Here is a 21,201-nt window from a genome sequence, read left to right as displayed (position 1 = left end):
CCCGATTTTTCTCTTTGTAGAGTTTTTGGGGTAAAGTAAGGGCCGTTTGTCCTCGTGCGAGTCTGATCCCAACACCCTTGTGCCCTGTTGATGATCTTCTCAGTTTTGAGCTTTTGTAATGTATATTCGTATCTAGTCTTCTGGTGAATTTCCCAATCACAAAAATTAACATTCTGCAAATATTTATAGCCCTTTCACCTAAAAGAATATCTGCCATGGTGTTCCATTATATTAAACACACCTCTCCCTGGTATCTGGATATCCAGCAGCACCTGTTAGGGTGATGCCACATGTGGTGTTTTGTCTGCTTAAAAATGCATGCTTTTTGCTCACAGCTGATCACTGAATTATACCTTCTGAAGGGTTATAAGGGAGGAGCATGACTCTGGGTAAGGTATAGCTAGGAATACAATGGCCCTGCACCATGCATTATTCAGTGTATTGACTGGGGTGTTCCTTTTTAACCCCCTAATGACCTGCCCTTTTTAGTTTTTTTTTTTCACAACCTTCAAAAATCTAACCTTTTTATTTTTCCACATAAAGAGCTGTGTGATGTCTCGTTTTCTGCGTAACAAATTGCGCTTCATAATGATAATTTTCCATGTTGTGTACTGGGAGGCAGGAAAAAATTCCAAATACAGTGAAAATAGTGAAAAAAACGCATTTGCACAGTTTTCTTGTGGGCTTGGATTTTTAGGACTGTATGACCTTTTGATCACTTTTTATAAAAATTTTTAAAATGACAAAAAAGTGCAATTTTTGACTGGTCGTTATTTTCCGTTACGGGGTTAAATGCAGTGAAAAACCGTTATTGTATTTTTGATAGGGCAATACCTAATGTGTTTATGATTTTGACTGTTTATTATATTCGTTCTAGGGAAAGGGGTTGATTTGAATTTTTATTTTGTCTTTTCAGTCTCCCTAAAGTACATTAACCCTATGTTGTCTGATCAATCCTATCATATACTGCGATACTACAGTTGTACATTGTAATGAAAGTGTTAAAACAAGATAGATCGCCGCTCCCAAATGACGTCTTGAGGAGCGATGATCCTTGGCAAGATGGCGGCGCCCATGCGCCACCATCTTTTTGAAGCAGCTGGCAGTGTTGCCGGCAGCAATCGAGGACATAGCACCCGCAAGTGTTTGCTGCAATATGCAGCAAAGACTTACCGGCTATGGAGAGGGCTGAGTCAGTGAGCCCTCTCCATGCACCAGGACCTGACGTTTGCCATACTACAGCATGCGTCGGTAAGGGGTTAAGAATCACGTGAGTCTTCTCTCACATGAGTATCAGGAATGGCTAAGGAATGATAGAGGATAGGAAGAAGCCCGCAGCACGATACAGGTATTGTTGTCAAAGGCTCCCCAGCTGAGCTAACACGATAGATCAGTAACTTTACAGTTACGCTTTAAAGGGGTTTTCCCCACGAAAGAAAATTCTCAACTCTCAATCACTTTTTTAACCCCTTGCTTTACATTTTTACTCGGTTTTATTGCTGTTTTAGCTCCTCTCACGCTCTGCTGCTCAGTACAAAATACCAGGGTGTGAGTGCGGCCTTTCTAAGCAGACTCTCTATGATCCATCTAGTTCTGTGGCGCGACAATGTGGTTAGATTATCAGGGTACAGGTGTATATGCACTTTCATTTACCTTCTGAACGTTGTACTAGTATCTGACATGTAGGAAGAGGGATGAGATCCATAAGATGCCTATTACACAGAGGCCGACAGGCTGTTACACTGTCAGCTCTGCTACTTCTCTGTTCTCATTGATACGTGCCTCTCTTCCCCAATAATTTATCTGCTTGCCGCTTTTCTTTCCTTACTATGTTGGAGGGCTGGAGTGCAGAGAGAGAAATCTCAGCTCCACAGAAATCCAAGATGACTGCCCTGACCCTAAGTCAGAAGTTACAGGGTTGAACCAGGGGCAACTGAAATTGTGTACACCAGGACTGAAATGCTGTTTTGTTATCCTTAGTACATTTAAGAAACTTGTCTTCTTGGGAACGCCCTTTTAAGTACACAGCTTTTTTTATGCGTGTGAAACTTGGAAGGTGGCTTACATAGGCCTATTGGGATAAAAACGTGCTGCACTTTTGAGATGCAAACCAGCGCAATGCGTTTTTTTTGCTGATCTGTTACCACAGAAAAGATATACCCCAGTCTTCATTGTCTACATGGATGTGAAAAAACGTGGTGCAAAAATGACTGAACAAACTGTGACAAAAAACTGATTGAAATTTGAAGGAACTCTACAACTATTGTGTGAAAGGGGCCTAAGACGCAGGTAAGGACATGGGAGTATGCGGCAGATAAGTTCGGAAACATTGGTATCGTACACAACCGTCACTAGGCCAAAGGGGCTTGTAAGTAAAGAATCTGCTGGGTGTACGGGCCGTGTGCTCCTGTAATTACTGACTAGTGATGAGATTGTGGTCCCTACTACCACCTCTACATCCTGTGTAATGTCTACCTAGATCGCATGGAATAAATCACCTTCCGAGGCCAAGATGGCTGCGCGCATGTATCCCCACCATTTATTTGCTTTGGTCTGAATTATCTACAGCACTTAAAGGGAACCTGTCACCAGATTTTATCGAATTTAACTACTAGCCCTCCCTTCAGGTAAGGGGATGAAATGTCCTTTCTAGAGTTTCCTCTTTTATTTGAAATCTCAGCCATTTGCCTAATTGAAAAAAATATCTTGTCCTATGTAAATAATCAAAAAATGGGGGGGGGAGGGGCGGCTGTGCAGTCTCGGCGCTGGAGCTACTGCGCATGTGCAGGCGAGTGCCCCCAGCTCCTTGTAGTTGCGCGCTGAAGATACTTTGGTAGGTGGAACGCAAGAGGTTACTGGGGCGTGGAGTAGTCGTGCTGTGTAGCCTCAGCTCCGGCTGCGCCACGCGCCATATTGGGGGAATTAAAATTTCTGAAAGTTCTGGGCCATGAAAGAATTAGCCCTAAAAGGGGCTAGATTACTGTACATTAGGCTACATTCACAGTGCCGTATGGGGGACGTATATACGGTTGATATACGTCCCCCATAGACTGCAATGGGCACATGGAGCCTAACGGGTACGTGCGGCACCGTACCGCTCTGTACCCCGGAAAAAGATGGGACATGCCCTATCTTTCTCCGTAGTATGGTGCCGTGCACCATATGTTCCTGTGGAGAGGGGCGGGGTTGAGCTGCGTACGGTACAGTGGGCAACGGCAGTGTGAATGTAGCCTTAGACCAGTGGTTCTCAACCTTTCTAATGCTGTGACCCCGCAATACAGTTCCTCATGCTGTGGTGACCCCAAACCATGCAACTCGCAGTAAAAACACAGTAAAATTTCAGCTCCGATGGCTTTAGGCGACCCTCGGTTTTGGTCGTTCAACCCCCGCTGGGGTCCCGACCCACAGGTTGAGAACCACTGCCTTAGAGGAACCTGCCACCGAATCTACTTTAATCTAATCTACCTTAATAGTGAGATCTGTGGTGGTAGCTTTCCTTTAAAGGTTAATGACGGGTGTAAGTATTGTTATAACTCATGGCTATATTATCATTGCTATTTCTAGTCTCATGATAATGTATGTCCACATTTACATACCCTAGAGATGCCAACCTGAGAGATCCTACCAGTGCTCACCCACAAAGTGGGACATCTTTTGAGCAGACCGCAGAGCTTACACTCTTCTGTGCATGTGGCCTGGTCTTTAGATCCAGCAGCCGGGCAGCGGAAGCAGTTTTCATGCTCATGTTAAGCTTGGGGTGGTAACTAGGGAAAGGTTGACCCCCTTCCCTAGAAGCATGGAAATCAAAAATTTAAATGTACATTTTTGTATGTCTGTAGCCTAAGAGATTTTTATCCCTTTGTCTAAATTGGTCTCACCACCACATGGTTCTCCCCAAGGCCGCATCTGCCATGAGGTGGGATGAAATTTCCGCTTCGGGCAGCAGATGCTGAGCCATGAACTAGGCAGCAGAGCAGCTGTGGTGATTTGGGCACTCTTTGCTGGCAAGTCCTTACCGCCCGATTTCTATCATAGAGGCAATTGGTACAGCAGAACAGTGCAGACCCGTTTGTCTGCACTGCTCTATGGCTCTGGAGCACACCGACAGCATTTTCTGATCGGGCAGAGAGCTGAGAGGAGAGTATGGGGAGGAGGTAAGTATAAGTTTTTATTTTTAAATTGGCCACAGAATGAATAAAAAAAATATCTGTTGCAGCAGTATATAATAGGAGAGGGAAATTTACATATTGGGGGCGGATCCTAAATAAATTGGTGGGTGGGGTGTATTATGGGCTCTTAATATGACTACCTGGAGGAAGGAGGACAATGACTCACTATGGTGCCAATGATTAAAATGGGGATGGGGGATTCTATATATATATATATATATATATATATATATATATATATATATATGTGTGTGTATTTTATATTCAATTGGGTGTGTTTTTTCCAATAGAGGATGGATATCAATTGAACTGGGGTGTGGCCTGACGTATGTATATGTGTTGTCTACTCATACATGTATATAAATTAATTGGGGGCTGTATGTATCGTAAGTTCATTAGAGTGGCACTGTTTATTAAATTATTAGGGTCTGTATATAATAAATTGTGAAGTTTTGGATATATTCTACTTAGGCGCTCAGTGTTGTTATCAATATGACATTATACTGTAGGTAAATATCATATTTTTATGGGCACAGTGTGGAGATGCTGCACAGAACTGAAGACGTCTTTGGGTAAATTCAACAGTGATTGTGATCGCCGGGAGAAATCATAATGAAGTTGTCTTGCTGATGGAGCAGGATCCTGCTGTAAGGTACTAGACATCATAAATGTCTGTGTCCTTGACTGACCAGTAGAGTGTGGTTGTCATTGATCTGTGTTGCTGCTTGAGGATATTGTTAGTAATTAATCAATCAGGTTTTAGATTCTTTTTTTTAAATGCGTCTGTAAATTAAGGGGGCTGATTATAGGAGGAGATAAGGGCTCATATTTTTTGTGGGGCCGAAAGGGGAGGAATCCGGCATTTCAGTTTTCGCCTCAGACAGCAAAAAGGTTAGAATCAACCATGTTTCTGACAATCGCGGGGTGCGTGAAATGGTAAGAAGATCTTCAGTTTCCAACATAGTGCTGACTGCTAAATGGACCATGCAGTCAGTGGGACAGCATTCTGGTAAGGACAAGGACTTCCTGTCTGCTCAGGCTGAGATATAGATAATCGACTGTCAAAAGAAGGAGGTGGGGCTCAATGGCAGCCTGGAGAAAGCGGGACTCTTCTAGTCAGAATATGACTCATGTCTACTCATTTGCATATCAGAAAAACGGCTGCAATTAAGGTACAGTGCCTCAGGGGCACTGAATATGTTTTTCTTTAGTGGCTTTATATAGTAATTTGATGCCACCATTTATTAACATAAAGTCAAGGAGGATGAGGAGCTTTGACATAAAGTCAAGCTACCCGGTCCCCTCAATCTCCAAACCTGGCCTCCTACACAACGTTACCGTCTTCTGCTGCCCAGATCTCATGCAGGAGCAGTGCGCCTGTGACCTCGGCACTGTGCGTCCCCACCCGCGGTATCACTGGCTAGCTGCTAGGTGCGCTGTCTTAGAGCATCAGAAGGAACAACAGCATCTGCGAAGCTGCTTTGCTCAGCTCAGCAGCCATTGCAGGGCCCCCTTCCACAACAATATGCCTAAAGTTACCTCATATACCAGTGATAGCAAACTTTTTAGACACCGAATCAAATCCCACTAATGTATTGTAAAGCGCCAACACAAAAATAATCTGCTGCTGAAATTGCTATCTGCTCTGCCTCAGCTTTAAATTGCATGACCACCCTGAAGGCCAATACTTTGGAAGTAGGGGGGGGGGGTTGGATTATCTTTGTAGCATCCGTCCTGGATGACAGGAAGAATTGAGGGGCTTGCAGAAGGTGCCCAGCTCTGTCCACACCTCCTCTCTCATCCAGCAGACTGGGCAACCAAGAATGTGATGTTCCTGGGAGGGCAGGAGGAGCCCTGGAGTCCTGTACTGGGTGCCCACAGAAAGGGCCCTGGGTTCACCACTGATATATACTGTTTTAAATATCAGCCCAAGTGATAGCAATATTAGAAACTATGGTATCTTATTGGTTCCTAAACTCCTACCTTTACCAAACCAATTCCAATTTTGGCCCATGACCAACCAAATAATAATAATACCACCATACTGTTACCAAATAAAACTACCATAAGTCCAATATTACAGACAATAATGCTACAATTTCCTGTGACCATATAGTAGCAGATACCAGTCCTGCACAGAGATTTACACATGACGTCCCTGATGTTGTCTCTTGCCTTCAGTCTGATCTTCCAGGAGACTTCTTCCAGCCATAACACATCTATAAAACAGACAGACATGGTTATATACTCCTCACACATGACCCCCGCATATGTTATATATACCCCGCACACCACAACTATGGACACTGTTCTCTCATATATATCATACATACCTCTCAAACCAAAACTAAGTACATTGTGCCTCTGATATGCCATATACAGGACCGGATCATAGGGGGGGCGCATGGGGCGCAAGCCCCGGGGCCCCCACCACTTTGCCCTTAAAGGGGCCCCCACCAAATGTGGGCTATTCGAGTGGTTGCATGACCGCCCGATTCGCCCACTGCGTATTTGGGTCAGAACTACCGCGCATGGGGCATACTAATGGTTAATGCTATGGCAGAGCCAGGGAACAATAGGTTCCCTGCTCTGCCATTTGACGATCCGGGGAAACCAAGATGGCGGCGCCCTGTGTTCACAGCGCCGACGCTGTGTGTGACATCACCGCGCCGCCGCCGTGTGTGACGTCACGGCGCCGGCTGCTAGCAGGGCGCCGCCATCTTGGTACACCTCCAAAGATAACCAAGAGGGAAGAAGACGAGGACGGCGCGCATCGGGGAACGGAGGAAGGTGAGTGCAATTTTATTTATAAAATAAACTGTATATAACTGTATATAGTTATCATTGGTGGGGTATATAGTTCGTTATTATAGGAGGTGTTGTGTATATAGTTATAATAGGGGAACTGTATATAGTTAGTTATTGTAGGGTGGTGTAAATAGTTATTATAGGGAGTATAAAGTTAGTTATTATAGGGAGTATATAGTTAGTTATTATAGGGTGGTGTATATAGGTATTATAGGGGGTATATAGTTATTAAAGGGAGTAGATAGTTTTTATAGGGGGGTGCATATAGTTATTATGGGGGTATATAGTTAGTTATAGGAGGTGTTGTATGTCTATAGTTATAATAATGGAACTGTATGTAGTTATTTATTATAGGGGGATGCATATAGTTATTATGGGGGGTATATAGTTAATTATAGGAGGTGTTGTCTGTATGTAGTTATTTATTATAGGGGGTGCATATAGTTATTATGGGGGGTATATAGTTATAGGGAACTGTATATAGTTAGCTATTATAGGGGGTGTATATAGTTATTATGGGGGGTATATAGTTAGTTATTATAGGAGGTGTTATGTATATAGTTATAATAATGGGACTGTATGTAGTTAGTTATTGTAGGGGTGTACATATAGTTATTATGGGGGGTATATAGTTATAATAGGGAACTATATAGTTGTTATAGAGCAGTGATGGCAAACCTTTTAGAGACCGAGTGCCCAAACTACAACAAAGACCCGCTTATTTATCGCAAAGTGCCAACACAGAAATGTAATTTGTGATTTATACTCCCTTCTCTGTCACAGTTTTCATTGATAGCAGCACTCTGAGGACATCAATAAAGCAGAAAATAGTCCCAGGTAGAGCTGTCACTTTAAAATAGCTCTGTGCACAGCAAGTCCTGGGCTGTCTGGGACTGCAGGAAGATACCTGGAGTCATCTCTGGTGATGGCCTGAGTGCCCACAGAAAGGGCTCTGAGTGCCACCTCTGGCACCAGTGCCATAGGTTAGCCATCACTGTTATAGAGGGACTTTATATAGTTAATGCTGGGGGTGCATATAGTGATTACTAGGGGGCTGTATATAGTTATTGTTAGGGGGTTGAATATAGTGATTTCTCGGGGAGCTGTATATAGTGAATGCTTGGGGAGCTGTATATAGTGATTGTTAGGGGGTTGTATACAGTGATTGCTGGGGGAGCTGTATACAGTGATTGCCGGGAGATGTATATAGTAATTGCTGGGGGAGCTGTATATAGTTATTGTTAGGGGGTTGTATATAGCGGTTGCTGGGGGAGCTGTATACAGTGATTGCTGGGGGAGCTGTATATAGTGATTGCTGGGGGAGCTGTATATAGTGAGTGCTGGGGGAGCTGTATATAGTGATTGTCGGGGGGCTGTATACAGTGATTGCCGGGGGAGGTGTATACAGTGATTGCTGGGGGGCTGTATATAGTGATTGCTGGGGGAGCTGTATATAGTGATTGCCGGGGGAGCTGTAAATAGTGATTGCTGGGGGAGCTGTATATAGTGATTGCCGGGGGAGGTGTATACAGTGATTGCTGGGGGAGCTGTATACAGTGATTGCCGGGGGAGGTGTATACAGTGATTGCTGGGGGAGCTGTATACAGTGATTGCGGGGGGAGCTGTATACAGTGATTGCTGGGGGAGCTGTATATAGTGATTACTCTGCGGCTGTATATAGTGATTACTGGGGAGCTGTATATAGCGATTGCTGGGGGAACTGTATATAGTAATTGTTAGGGGGTTGTATACAGTGATTGCTGGGGGAGCTGTATACAGTGATTGCCAGGAGATGTATATAGTGATTGCTGCGGGAGCTGTATATAGTTATTGTTAGGGGGTTGTATATAGTGGTTGCTGGGGGAGCTGTATACAGTGATTGCTGGGGGCTGTATATAGTGAGTGCTGGGGGAGCTGTATATAGTGATTGCTGGGGGAGCTGTATACAGTGATTGCTGGGGGAGCTGTATATAGTGAGTGCTGGGGGAGCTGTATATAGTGATTGCTGGGGGAGCTGTATGTAGTGAATGCTGGGAGAGCTTTATATAGTGATTGCTGGGGGGCTGTATATAGTGATTGCTGGGGGGCTTTATATAGTGATTACTGGAGGGCTGTATATATTGATTACTGGGAGCTGTATATAGTAATAGGGGGCTTTTGTATAGTGATTTCTGTTCCCTGTCTTCCCTTTAATGGGGGCCCCCACCAACCTTAATCCGGCCCTGGCCATATATACTCGAGTGTAAACCCAGTTTTCAGCACACAAAATGTGCTGAAAAACCCAAACTTGGCTTACATTTGCGTTGAAAGTCAATACCCAACTTTCTGAGGTCCCCCGCAGCTCCCCTTCTTACTACCGGCAGCTGCAGGTTCGGGTGTGTTGGTGGTAGGAGGTCAGTTGCAGCTGACATCATAGTGTGTGCTCAGCTAGCGTGGGGCTGTTGCTGCTGGAAGTAGAAGAGGACCTGCGGGGGGCATAGGAAAAGTGAGTATTGACTTTATTTTTTTATGGGCTGGACATGCTGAGGGCTGACTATATATTGGGGTCTGGTTGGCTATGTACTGGAGGGCATGGGCTGGCTACATACTGGGGGGCAGGAGGCTGGCTATATACAAAGAGGTTGGCTTGCTATCTACCAGATTGCAGGGGGCTGGCTATATACCATGAGGCTGTCTGACTATATATTTGGGGGCATCGGACTGGCTGGCTATATATTGCAGGGGGCATGGGGTTGGCTGGCTATATACTGGAAGAGGCAGGTGGCTGGTTGGCTATATATTGGAGAGGCTGTGACAAATGCACTTCCCATCCTAGGCTTATACTCAAGTCAATATAGTGTATATTATATGTATATTGGGAAGTAAGTGGGAAGGGGCCCTGTTCAGAAGTCTGCTATGGGGCCCTGCCTGTCCTAGTTACTCCCCTGTCCCTGGTGCTTCCGCTGGTTGTGTGTTTCTTCCATGAAGACTGTGCAACATCCCCCACCGGGGCCTAGCCCTTGAGGTGAGGCCTGGAGACAGCCGGGGCCCGCGGTACCGGAGTGGCTGGCGGTTGCGGCCTAAGCACGCTATTGTCACGGTGCTTGGTACGGGGGAACCGGAGGGCTGTCCTACAGCCTGGCAGGTCTCCAGCAGGGTGGTGTTGGCAAGAAAAGATGAGGGAGAGGCTGCTATAGCGGATCTCCCTGGGGCAACCCCTTAATGTCCCGAGTGTGAGTCTCTGGGTGATGGACAGGGTGCCGGTGATGAGGGTAGTTGTAGTAGCAGGGACCAGACGGAGACAGAGGTTGAAGAAAACAACTTACAGTTCGTTTATTGCAACCGGCAGGAACTGCAGGAAACGTGTCTTTAACAGGTGGAGTACTGGAGAGGTATTTGGAGGGAGCCACAGGATGTAGTTCACCAGCCTGGATGTGGAGGGCAGGCTGGGAGGCAGCTGTGTCCTAGAGGATGCTTCAGCTCGGTCCTGGATCTCTTCAGGTATCACCCTTGAAGGTAGGATGATACCCCTTTCCTCACTACACTAGCTCTAGTCTAATCTTCCACTTCAAGCAGGGGCTAGGCTCTTCCTGCACTGGTCTGGTATGCTAGAGACTCTGAGCTGCTGCTCAGCTAACTACTCTCTGCTTTTATCCTACAGACCCAGAGGGCCTGACTAGGACCGGTCTCTTCTCCCTTCTGGGAGAGACTGCTCTCTTCTCTCTCTTGGGAGAGACTTCTCTAGAACCTTCCTGGCCAGAGGTTTTATTACCTTCCCTTGGTCAGGTGGTGGCTGCTCCTCCAATTACCTCTCAGTGCACAGAGACAGGATGTAACACAGACATTGGTTGACATAATTACATCACAAATTAACATCTGCCTTGCCAGGCAGGATTAACCACTGCAATTTCCCCTTGATCCTATCAGGACCATGTAGTGTAATGTGGTGTTACCTACAAGTGGGACGTATTCGCAAGCACTACCTCGCCATTGCATCGGCGAGGGTGTTGCATACCCCGGGGGCAATTGAAAGAGCCGCCCTCGGCTCGACTACAGATGTTTTGGGGCACAGAGGGGGCTAAGGGCACTTCTGGGAAGTGCAGGCTATGTGAGGTGTAGGGACAAACCGCCCATGGTCCTGGAGACAGGCACCTGGGTTGGTGTCGGACTAAGACAAAAATATATGTAGCTGTATGACAGTTGGTCGCTGACGCCATTAAACCGAACTGTACAGTAGGAAAGGTGTGGTGTCATGTCCTGTAATCCACTCCTTGCACCAAGGCCTGTATATTTGTTTGATCAACGCTTCTTCCCTGGCGGCAATTATATGGTGTCTATCTGCATTGCATGAGCATATGCGACACAAGTACCTCCTGACTGACAACCTTACCCATGTATGAGTGGCATCCAGGTGCTATCTGTGTAACACCCCCGGTCCCCTTAAGACCCGCAGTTTACGGCATACCCCCATGTGCAAACCTCAGTTTGAGGGATCAGGTAGCGGTCAGTGTTTTACACAAAAAGACGGTCCGACACAGCCACACTACAACCTGAAAAGCCTATAAAAGGGTTAATGCATACTACTGGCATATATTGACAGTGTGCAAATATTTTTGTAAACTCACATTGGCTTAGCAGCCCAATGGGTACACATCTTATAACATAACGTTACAGATAGATAGGCTACTCAGAGTAGCACGGTAACAAATGTCTCTTTTCCTGCAAAGAAAAGGCATAAAAAGTGCAAGCAGAATGTCCATACCTAGAAAGGAAGGCATTAAGTGCAAAATGATAATACATTACATTGCAACTTTTCCTTTGTAGTATCTGGCAAAAGTCTCTCAGAAGGTCTCTACTGACAAAGTCCATCTTCTGGGTACAGCCCTTGATGTGGGGAAAAGTGCAATGAAGAAGCAAAGGGTCTCCTCTTTTTGGAGAGGGACAGAGTCCTTTGAAGAAATCTCTGCTGTGGCAGAGGAAGGGTGCTATCATAGCACATAATCTCTTGACTGAGATAAATAAGGGTAAGAGTCTCAGGAAAGTCTCTGGCTCTTTGGGGAAAGTGGAAAAATATACACAATATGTACAAAGTGCAGTACCTGAAGCGGGCTACAGCCCTTCAAGGATTAGTCAGTATCGCTGGGTTCAGCAAAGACAGGATCCAGCTCCTGCAGGGAATCCTGTGCATCCTCAGCGGGAGTAGGTGCCGGCTGGGGACACCCGGTGGCAGCAGTGGGTACTGCAGGTGCAGCAACATCCTCCGGACCTTCAGGGGGAGGAGCGCTGTCGCCCGGGGTGTCGGCTGTTCCAGCCGGGGGCTCAACTGAGCCAGGGACCACAGAGGGGTCCAGAAAAAAATAAACGGAGTCCAGCGGCCGCGCCGCGGCTCCTTCCAGCTCCGGTTCTTCCGGGGCCGGGTCATCACCCCATTGGTAACCGGCAAGGGGAGATGCGGGCCTAGATGGAACCTCCGGACAAGGTTCACTAGCCGGGATGTCTTCTCCCACAGAAGAGCCGCGGGACCTGGCAATGCTCCCGGCAGGGGAACCGGTGGGGGTGGCGCCCTGTATCATGCCCGGCCCATGGATGGCAATGGGACCCGTACTCACAATTACTGTGGATGGGGCATTCACGTGGGTCACCGCCCGGGGACTTGCAGCCGAGGAGGAAGAGGTGTTCGGAGACTCCAGCCACTCGTCGTCCTCATACCAGTCGTCCTGCGGGAAGTAGCGGTCCTCGTCGGAATCGGGGATCCGGATCACGCCAGCCGCCCAGGGTCCTCGAGGTCCTTCCTGCAGGGAGAACTCGATACACTCTCCCGGCTTGAGGTTGTGCTGGCTCTCCGGCAGATCAGGCCTCTTGACGGACCGGCGGGGTATAAATACTTCCCGTCCGGTGTAGTCCTGGGTGGCGAAGCCATAGCCCTTCCGTTTGTCGAAGAACCGGACCATGCCGGTGGTGCGGTTCTTCTTGACCCAAGCTCCTGCTGTGGATCTGCCGGCCATATACCGCTGGGCCTCCTTCTCTCGGCGTCGCTGTTCCGAGACAGCGTCTCGGAGTCGCCGGCGGGTGGCCTCACCTCGGCCTTGAGGCTGCGGAGGTTTCGGTGTTGGGGCTCGTGGCTCCGGTTCAGGCTCGGATCTCCTTGGACGACAGGTAGGTGCCGGAACAGGAGCAGGAACCACCGGAGGGTCAGGAACCACTACAGCGGGGCTAGCAGGCCGCGCAGCAGGAGGAGTAGGCCTCGGAGCAGGTGGAGCGGCCACACTAGGCCCAGGCGTTGGCTCAGCAGGAGTCGGGGCCTCCCCACGTGGCGCCTCCACGTGGACCCGCGGTACCGGGATGGTAGCCGGGATAGGGACGAGGAACCGCCCGGGTGGGATTTGGTACTGCGTCACCGTTTGGTAGCATGTCCTGGTGACGAAGGCCCGAGTCAATCCTCGGTGCAGCCGATGTCCAGCGGAGGGTCTTCGGACGGGCTGCGCAGAGACCACCACCATAGTCTCTAAGACCTCATAAAACTCCGGACACTCCACAGGAGGGAAAGGCGGAGGACCCCACATGGCGTTGTCCTCTCTGTCCAAAGTCCACTCCAGTTCTGGCGCTTCTCTGAGGCAGGGCAGGAAGTCCGCCTCGAGCCAGTGGGAGGAGTCCGAGTCCTTCCCACCAAGAGCTGTGGCGGGCTCTAATTTTTCCTGCGCCACAGGAGGCGGGGTTCGCGCGCTTCGCGCGTGGGTGGAGCTTGATGCGTCATCTGGGTTTCCCGCCAGTGAAGGTTTTGGCGGGCTGGAATTATTTGCTGCGCCACAGTTTCTGAGGTAAAAATCTTCGGGCGCGGCAGCGCCGGATGTAGCAGAGCTGGTACAGTTCTTGCCAGGATTAACCTCTGGAGTGCGGGAGCGGCGCTCGACCGCACGTGGCAGCAGTATAACACAGTTCATTCCAGAAACGTACAAGTCCTTAGGCCTAAACCCGGATGGCAGCAGGGTTAGGCAGCACAGTCTTTTTAATAAAGGAAAGTCTTTAATGCCGTAATAAGGCACAGAAGTCTATATCCTGTTCGTGACGCCACTTGCAACATCCCCCACCGGGGCCTAGCCCTTGAGGTGAGGCCTGGAGACAGCCGGGGCCCGCGGTACCAGAGTGGCTGGCGGTTGCGGCCTAAGCACGCTATTGTCACGGTGCTTGGTACGGGGGAACCGGAGGGCTGTCCTACAGCCTGGCAGGTCTCCAGCAGGGTGGTGTTGGCAAGAAAAGATGAGGGAGAGGCTGCTATAGCGGATCTCCCTGGGGCAACCCCTTAATGTCCCGAGTGTGAGTCTCTGGGTGATGGACAGGGTGCCGGTGATGAGGGTAGTTGTAGTAGCAGGGACCAGACGGAGACAGAGGTTGAAGAAAACAACTTACAGTTCGTTTATTGCAACCGGCAGGAACTGCAGGAAACGTGTCTTTAACAGGTGGAGTACTGGAGAGGTATTTGGAGGGAGCCACAGGATGTAGTTCACCAGCCTGGATGTGGAGGGCAGGCTGGGAGGCAGCTGTGTCCTAGAGGATGCTTCAGCTCGGTCCTGGATCTCTTCAGGTATCACCCTTGAAGGTAGGATGATACCCCTTTCCTCACTACACTAGCTCTAGTCTAATCTTCCACTTCAGGCAGGGGCTAGGCTCTTCCTGCACTGGTCTGGTATGCTAGAGACTCTGAGCTGCTGCTCAGCTAACTACTCTCTGCTTTTATCCTACAGACCCAGAGGGCCTGACTAGGACCGGTCTCTTCTCCCTTCTGGGAGAGACTGCTCTCTTCTCTCTCTTGGGAGAGACTTCTCTAGAACCTTCCTGGCCAGAGGTTTTATTACCTTCCCTTGGTCAGGTGGTGGCTGCTCCTCCAATTACCTCTCAGTGCACAGAGACAGGATGTAACACAGACATTGGTTGACATAATTACATCACAAATTAACATCTGCCTTGCCAGGCAGGATTAACCACTGCAATTTCCCCTTGATCCTATCAGGACCATGTAGTGTAATGTGGTGTTACCTACAAGTGGGACGTATTCGCAAGCACTACCTCGCCATTGCATCGGCGAGGGTGTTGCAACTGCATAGTAAACCCAGACTCTACAGGACATGAACAATGCACCCGGTGTAAACCACAAAAGACTGCACCATTATTAGGAGCATCAAACCCTGGTATGTCCCTCATTTTGTTCCATTTCACAGATTCTCACAAATAAGAATTATGACTGTTATTTTACTGAGATATGAATATTATTACATTGCATAGGAATAATAAATAGTAAAAAGTGTCCACTAATAGCAACAAAAAATGTAAATACCAAAATGGATTAAGAAAAAGGTCAAACTAGTAAAGAAATATGAAATAAAATGTACTGTCTCAAAAACAAATACACATTATACATCTCATATTGATCAGTACAATAAAATATGGTGCACCAATTATTTGAATATGACACATTTGCTGTAAATTTTGCAATATTTTTACCAATTTCACCAAAACAAGCACAGCCCCTCTTTTCATTATAAAATGCAGAAATGATGACATCTGCTGGTCACTGCTATAAATTACATGTACACTGGGATAAAGCTCTGCTTAAAGGGATTTTCCCACGAACAGAAGTTCGGCCTTATCCACAGGAGAATGCACTAATGCATGTCATAAGATTGTTTAGGTAGTAATGTGAGGAAACACAAAAAATTGTGTTTTAAAGCATGTTTGTAATAGATGAGTGAATACAAAACAGTTTTTACAGGATGTGGCCACTTTTTCTTTCTTGATCCCATTGAGTTTGAAACGTTGTAACTTTTCTTTACCAACGTATGTCACTGGATGAGCGTTTATTTTTTGCAAAACAAGTTGTACTTTTTGGTGGTGTTTATTTGGGGTGCCTATAAGTTGTCGATTAAATATTATTTACCTTGTGTAGAGGATGAAAAAAACCCTCGCTCTGGCAAATATTTTTTTAATTTTACATTTTACAATGTTTATTGTATCACATTAATAACTTGTTTACTTTATCCTGTACTTATCATTAAAGTTGAATATCAGCAAAAAGTAATTTTTTTCGGTTATGCAATTCTTTAGAAAAATATTCTTTTCCTGGAGTCCATAGGCAGCACAAGCTTTTTTCCCATCCTTAATTATTTAGGGCGCATTCGCATGATGCATTGCGTCACTTTTTTTGATGCATTACAAAGGCTTCAGCCTTGATCACAAGCTGAGGTTACATTACGTTTCCACTGCATCTGCTAAAACACAATGGGGGTCATTTATTAAGGGCCCGATTCGCGTTTTCCCGACGTGTTACCCGAATATTTCCGTTTTGCGCCGCTTGTACTTAAATTGCCCCGGGATTTTGGCGCACGCGATCGGATTGTGGCGCATCGGCGCTGGCATGCGCGCGACGGAAATCGGGGGGCGTGGCCGAACGAAAACCCGACGTATTCGGAAAAACCGCCGCATTTAAAAACCGAAAATGTGTCGCATAAGGACCGCTTACCTTCACCTGGTCCAGCTCGGTGCATTCCGGCGCGATGAGTTTACTTTCAGCGCAGCAGCGCCACCTGGTGGACGGCGGAAGAACTACCTTATTAAATCCCGGCCGGACCCGAATCCAGAGCGGAGAAGCCGCCGCTGGAACGCGAATGGACCGGGTAAGTAAATTTGCCCCAATGTATCCTCAACATGGCTGAAGCCTTTGTAAAGCATAAAAAACGCATAAAAAACGTGACACAGCGCAGTGAAAAGCGCCCTTGTTGCGTTGTTAAGGGTGTACTCACTTGTTCCGTGTAACGCATGTTTTTCAAAACACATTCCATCAGCTGGAGAGAGATTTGCTAATTAAACAGCAGTTAACATTTGTGTTTACAAAATGCAACCGTTAACACATGTGTTACCATTGTGTTAACACACGCAATTGTTAATGAATAGAGATGAGCGAGTATAACCTGTCTCTATCTGATTCTACCCAGGGGGGTTAAACACATGTGTTTTGTGCTTCCCATAGGCCAATCAGGAATATATATTATTTAATCCACTTACGAATGCCACTAGTTGACGAGGGACAACAGCCGGAGAGGGTGGCTAAAAGGTCACCAGAGAGCCTCAGGGTAATTTACATATTTTATAATTTTGTTTCTTTTTAGCGGAATAAAGGCCTCCCAGGGTTAAAGAAAAAAAATATCATCCCCCTAGACAAGGTAACAAGCATTTTGTTGAGGGCATCTACCATCAGTAAATCTCTTTCCATCTCCAAAAATTTTGTTGGCAAACGAAATGCAATTATTTTGTGCATAACAAATTCTACTTTCCCGTGATGTTATTTATTGCCATATACTGGGAAGCAGGAAAAAAATTCCAAATGTGGAAAAATGGAAAAAAACGTGTGTGCGTCATGCGCTCCAAATAACTGCTCCACTTTATTCTTTGGTTCCATACGATCGCGGTGATACCAAATTTATACAGGTTTTATTGCGTTTTAATACATTTTCAAAAATTAAATGAATGTTTACGAAAAAGGAAAACATTTTGCCATCTTCTGACGCTAATAACTTTTTCATACTTTGGGGTACGGAGCTGTGTGTCATTTTTTGCGAAATGAGCCGACATTTTCATTGATACCATTTTGATCACTTTTCATTACATTTGTTATGTCATGTAAAAAGGTGTTAAAGTCGCATTTTGGACATTTAGGCGCCATTTGTCATCTCGGTCATTTGCCATCATTTGCCGCCGGCAATAACCTTTTTTATATTTTGATAGATCGGGCATTTTGGGACAAGGCGATACCTTATGTGCTTGGGATTTTTACTGTTTATTATATTTTGTATCAGTTCTAGGGAAAGGGGGGTGATATGAATTTTTAATATTTTATAAATTTTTTACATTTTTTAAACTTTTTTCTTTTTTTTTTCACCATTTCTTAAACCCTCTAGGGTACATTAACCCTAGATGGTCAGATTGTTCCTACCATATACTGCAATACAACTGTATCGCCGTACAGGCAGTCCCCGGGTTACATACAAGATAGGGTCTGTAGGTTTGTTCTTAAGTTGAGTTTGTATGTAAGTCGGAACTGTATATTTTATCATTGTAATGCCAGCCAGAACTTTTTTGGTCTCTGTGACAATTGGATTTTAAAAATGTTGGGTTGTCATAAGAATCAATATTAACACTAAATCTTCATTACAGACACCTGTGATAACTGTTACAGCTGGTTATTGTAGCTTAGGACTAAAGTAAAATAAATTACCAATATCCAGAGGTCCGTTTGTAACTATGGGTCGTATGTAAGTCGAGTGTTCTTAAGTAGGGGACCGACTGTATATGGCATTTTTGCATGTGATTCATTACAATGAGCCACTGGCTCATTTTCACGAATCTAAAGTAACCATGCAGCCTCGGGTTTGACGAAGACCCGAGGCTGCTATGACGACCGATCGCCACCCCCCGAAGACATTTGGGGGAGCTACGATCGGAGGAAACATGGCGTCGCCACGTTTTAAGTGCCGGTGGCAAAGAAGAGGAAAACACCTGCAATCGGTGCAAGCACCGACGGTGGGTGCCAGCGATGGGTCTTCGCTGCAATATGCAGCAAAGCCCATCTCTGTATGAAGAAGGCCCAGCCTGTGAACCCTTTTCATACACCCTTCATAGCTCTGCGGCGGATATATCCATCGCAGAGTGTGAAGGGGTTAAATCCTGGGCCCCGGTTAGACGCTTCTGCATTGTCTATTGGTCAGGAGTGGATGGTACCTTGAATGCAACACTTGTAGCCCATGTCCTGGATATGTCTGTGTGTGGGGGCTATTAAGCCCTTACCGACATGCAGTTTTGGACTGGCCCACCAAAGCATCAGAGAATCCTCAGGTGGGTCCCAGGTTCTAACACTTTATAATGGGCCCCAAAGATCTTCATTTGGAAGTTAATTGCGTAATCATTGGATATTATGATCTATTTCATACAGGATGATATATTATAGATTATTAGATCTTACATTCTGTGTGATATGATTTTTTAATGGTATTTTATGGTTAAAGGGTGGGCCCTCAAGATCACGACCTCTGGTAGGTCCAACACATACCAGTCCGACACTGCAAACATGTGACATAGTATTACGTCATCAGAGCATATAGAAGGAAAAACTTGGCACTCACCACTTCTGTAAAACTTCTTTCTTTATTAATTACCGTATATACTCGTGTATAAGCCGAGTTTTTCAGCACAAAAAATGTGCTGAAAAAACTCTCCTCGGCTTATACACGAGTCAAGTAAAAAATAAAAAAAACTTAATACTCACCCTCCGGTGTCCGGATAGTTGGCGCGGGTCCCGATGTTCAGCGCGTGGCTCCCGATCTTCGGCGCGTGTCCCGGCGGCTCCTCTTCTTTCTTCTCTGCTCTCTCTCGCCGGCAGAGTCGCATCCATGCGATCTGCGGTGGCCGCACACTATGATGCGGCGGTGTCGCCGCTGATGACGTCATCAGCGACGACACCGCCGCATCATAGTGTGCGCCCGCCGCAAATCGCATGGATGCGACTCTGCCGGCGAGAGAACAGAGCAGAAAGAAGATGAGCTGCCGGAACCCGCGCCAAAGATCGGGAGCCGTGCGCTGAACATCGGGACCCGCGCCAACTATCCGGACACCGGAGGGTGAGTATTAAGTTTTTTATTTTTTTTGTCAGGGGGCTGCCTGGCTGTATACTATATTGGGGGGGCTGCCTGGCTGTATACTACATTGGGGGGGCTGCCTGGCTGTATACTATATTGGGGGGCTGCCTGGCTGTATACTATATTGGGGGGGGGGCTGCCTGGCTGTATACTATATTGGGGGGGCTGCCTGGTTGTATACTACATTGGGGAGGCTGCCTGGCTGTATACTATATTGGGGGGCTGCCTGGCTGTATACTATATTTGGGGGGCTGCCTGGCTGTATACTATATTGGGGGGGCTGCCTGGCTGTATATTACATTGGGGGCTGCCTGGCTGTATATTACATTGGGGGGGCTGCCTGGCTGTATACTACATTGGGGGGGCTGCCTGGCTGTATACTACATTGGGGGGAGGGCTGCCTGGCTGTATACTACATTGGGGGGAGGGCTGCCTGGCTGTATACTACATTGGGGGACTGGCTGGCTGTATGCTACATGGGGCTGACTGGCTGTATAGTACACCCTCGGCTTATACTCGAGTCAATAGGTTTTCCCAGTTTTTGGTGGCAAAATTAGATCACATTACATCCTGCAGATAGGAGAAGCTATTCATGAGAAGAATTTGCCCTGCCCCACCATAATCAGAACATTTCTAGTCAGATCTTGGACTGATAGAGACAGGTTGAAATTATATCTGTGCAATGCTGTATTTTTTGTTAATAACAGTGAATTAGAGAATGTGTTATTTTGTTATCCTGAGTATATTTAACAATCATGTCTTCATCGGAATACCCCTTTATGTGGTTTGGTAGGTAGTGGCATCCTGCATATCCTTTTTATTACTTATAGATAGGGATTTATACGTAAATATGGGTAGAAACTCTAGCTCACCTTTCCATGTTGTACCATATGTGTCTGATGAGGCAACAGAATGAAATCACGGTCCAGCCGAATTCCGACACAGTACATCTTTATTTTGGTAAAATTACCATTGACAATCCACAGAAGTACAAAACCGTCAACACGTTTCAAGCAGAGCACCCACCCTATAATAGTGACACACAACAAACCTTTAAAAACCCTACAGATCAACATTGGCCCACCCCCAAGTCCATATATAATTTCTGGTTAACTGATGAATATTCATGAGGAAGGCGTCAACCATCTGTGCCGAGTAACGGATAGATCCTCGTTCACACATAGTGCTAGGCATGTTGTATACAAATGAAGTGAATTGTAGCCTTGGCATATGTGGTCCGTGGGATATTACCAGGAGGGAATGGCGTTGCGGCCAGAACCTAGTAGCATTAGTACATCTTTTGGAAACAAACGGCCAAGATAGCGAAAATCCAGGTAGTGGGATCCCGCCAGAATTATCTCATGGTAACCTAATAGTATTAAAAATATAAAACTAAATATTAATAAAAACCTGATAAATGTTCATGAATAAGAGTAATACCAAGACAGAGCAATGATTTTTAGGAATTGTTATTCTACAAGAGATATACTAAACGGTATTTGAGATGTTTAACGGTTTTTACAATAATGGTACATAATTTATTTTTTCATATACAGATCATA

The sequence above is a fragment of the Engystomops pustulosus genome, chromosome 8, assembly GCF_040894005.1.
Source record: "Engystomops pustulosus chromosome 8, aEngPut4.maternal, whole genome shotgun sequence".
NCBI lineage: Eukaryota > Metazoa > Chordata > Amphibia > Anura > Leptodactylidae > Engystomops > Engystomops pustulosus.
This window is presented reverse-complemented; position numbering follows the sequence as displayed.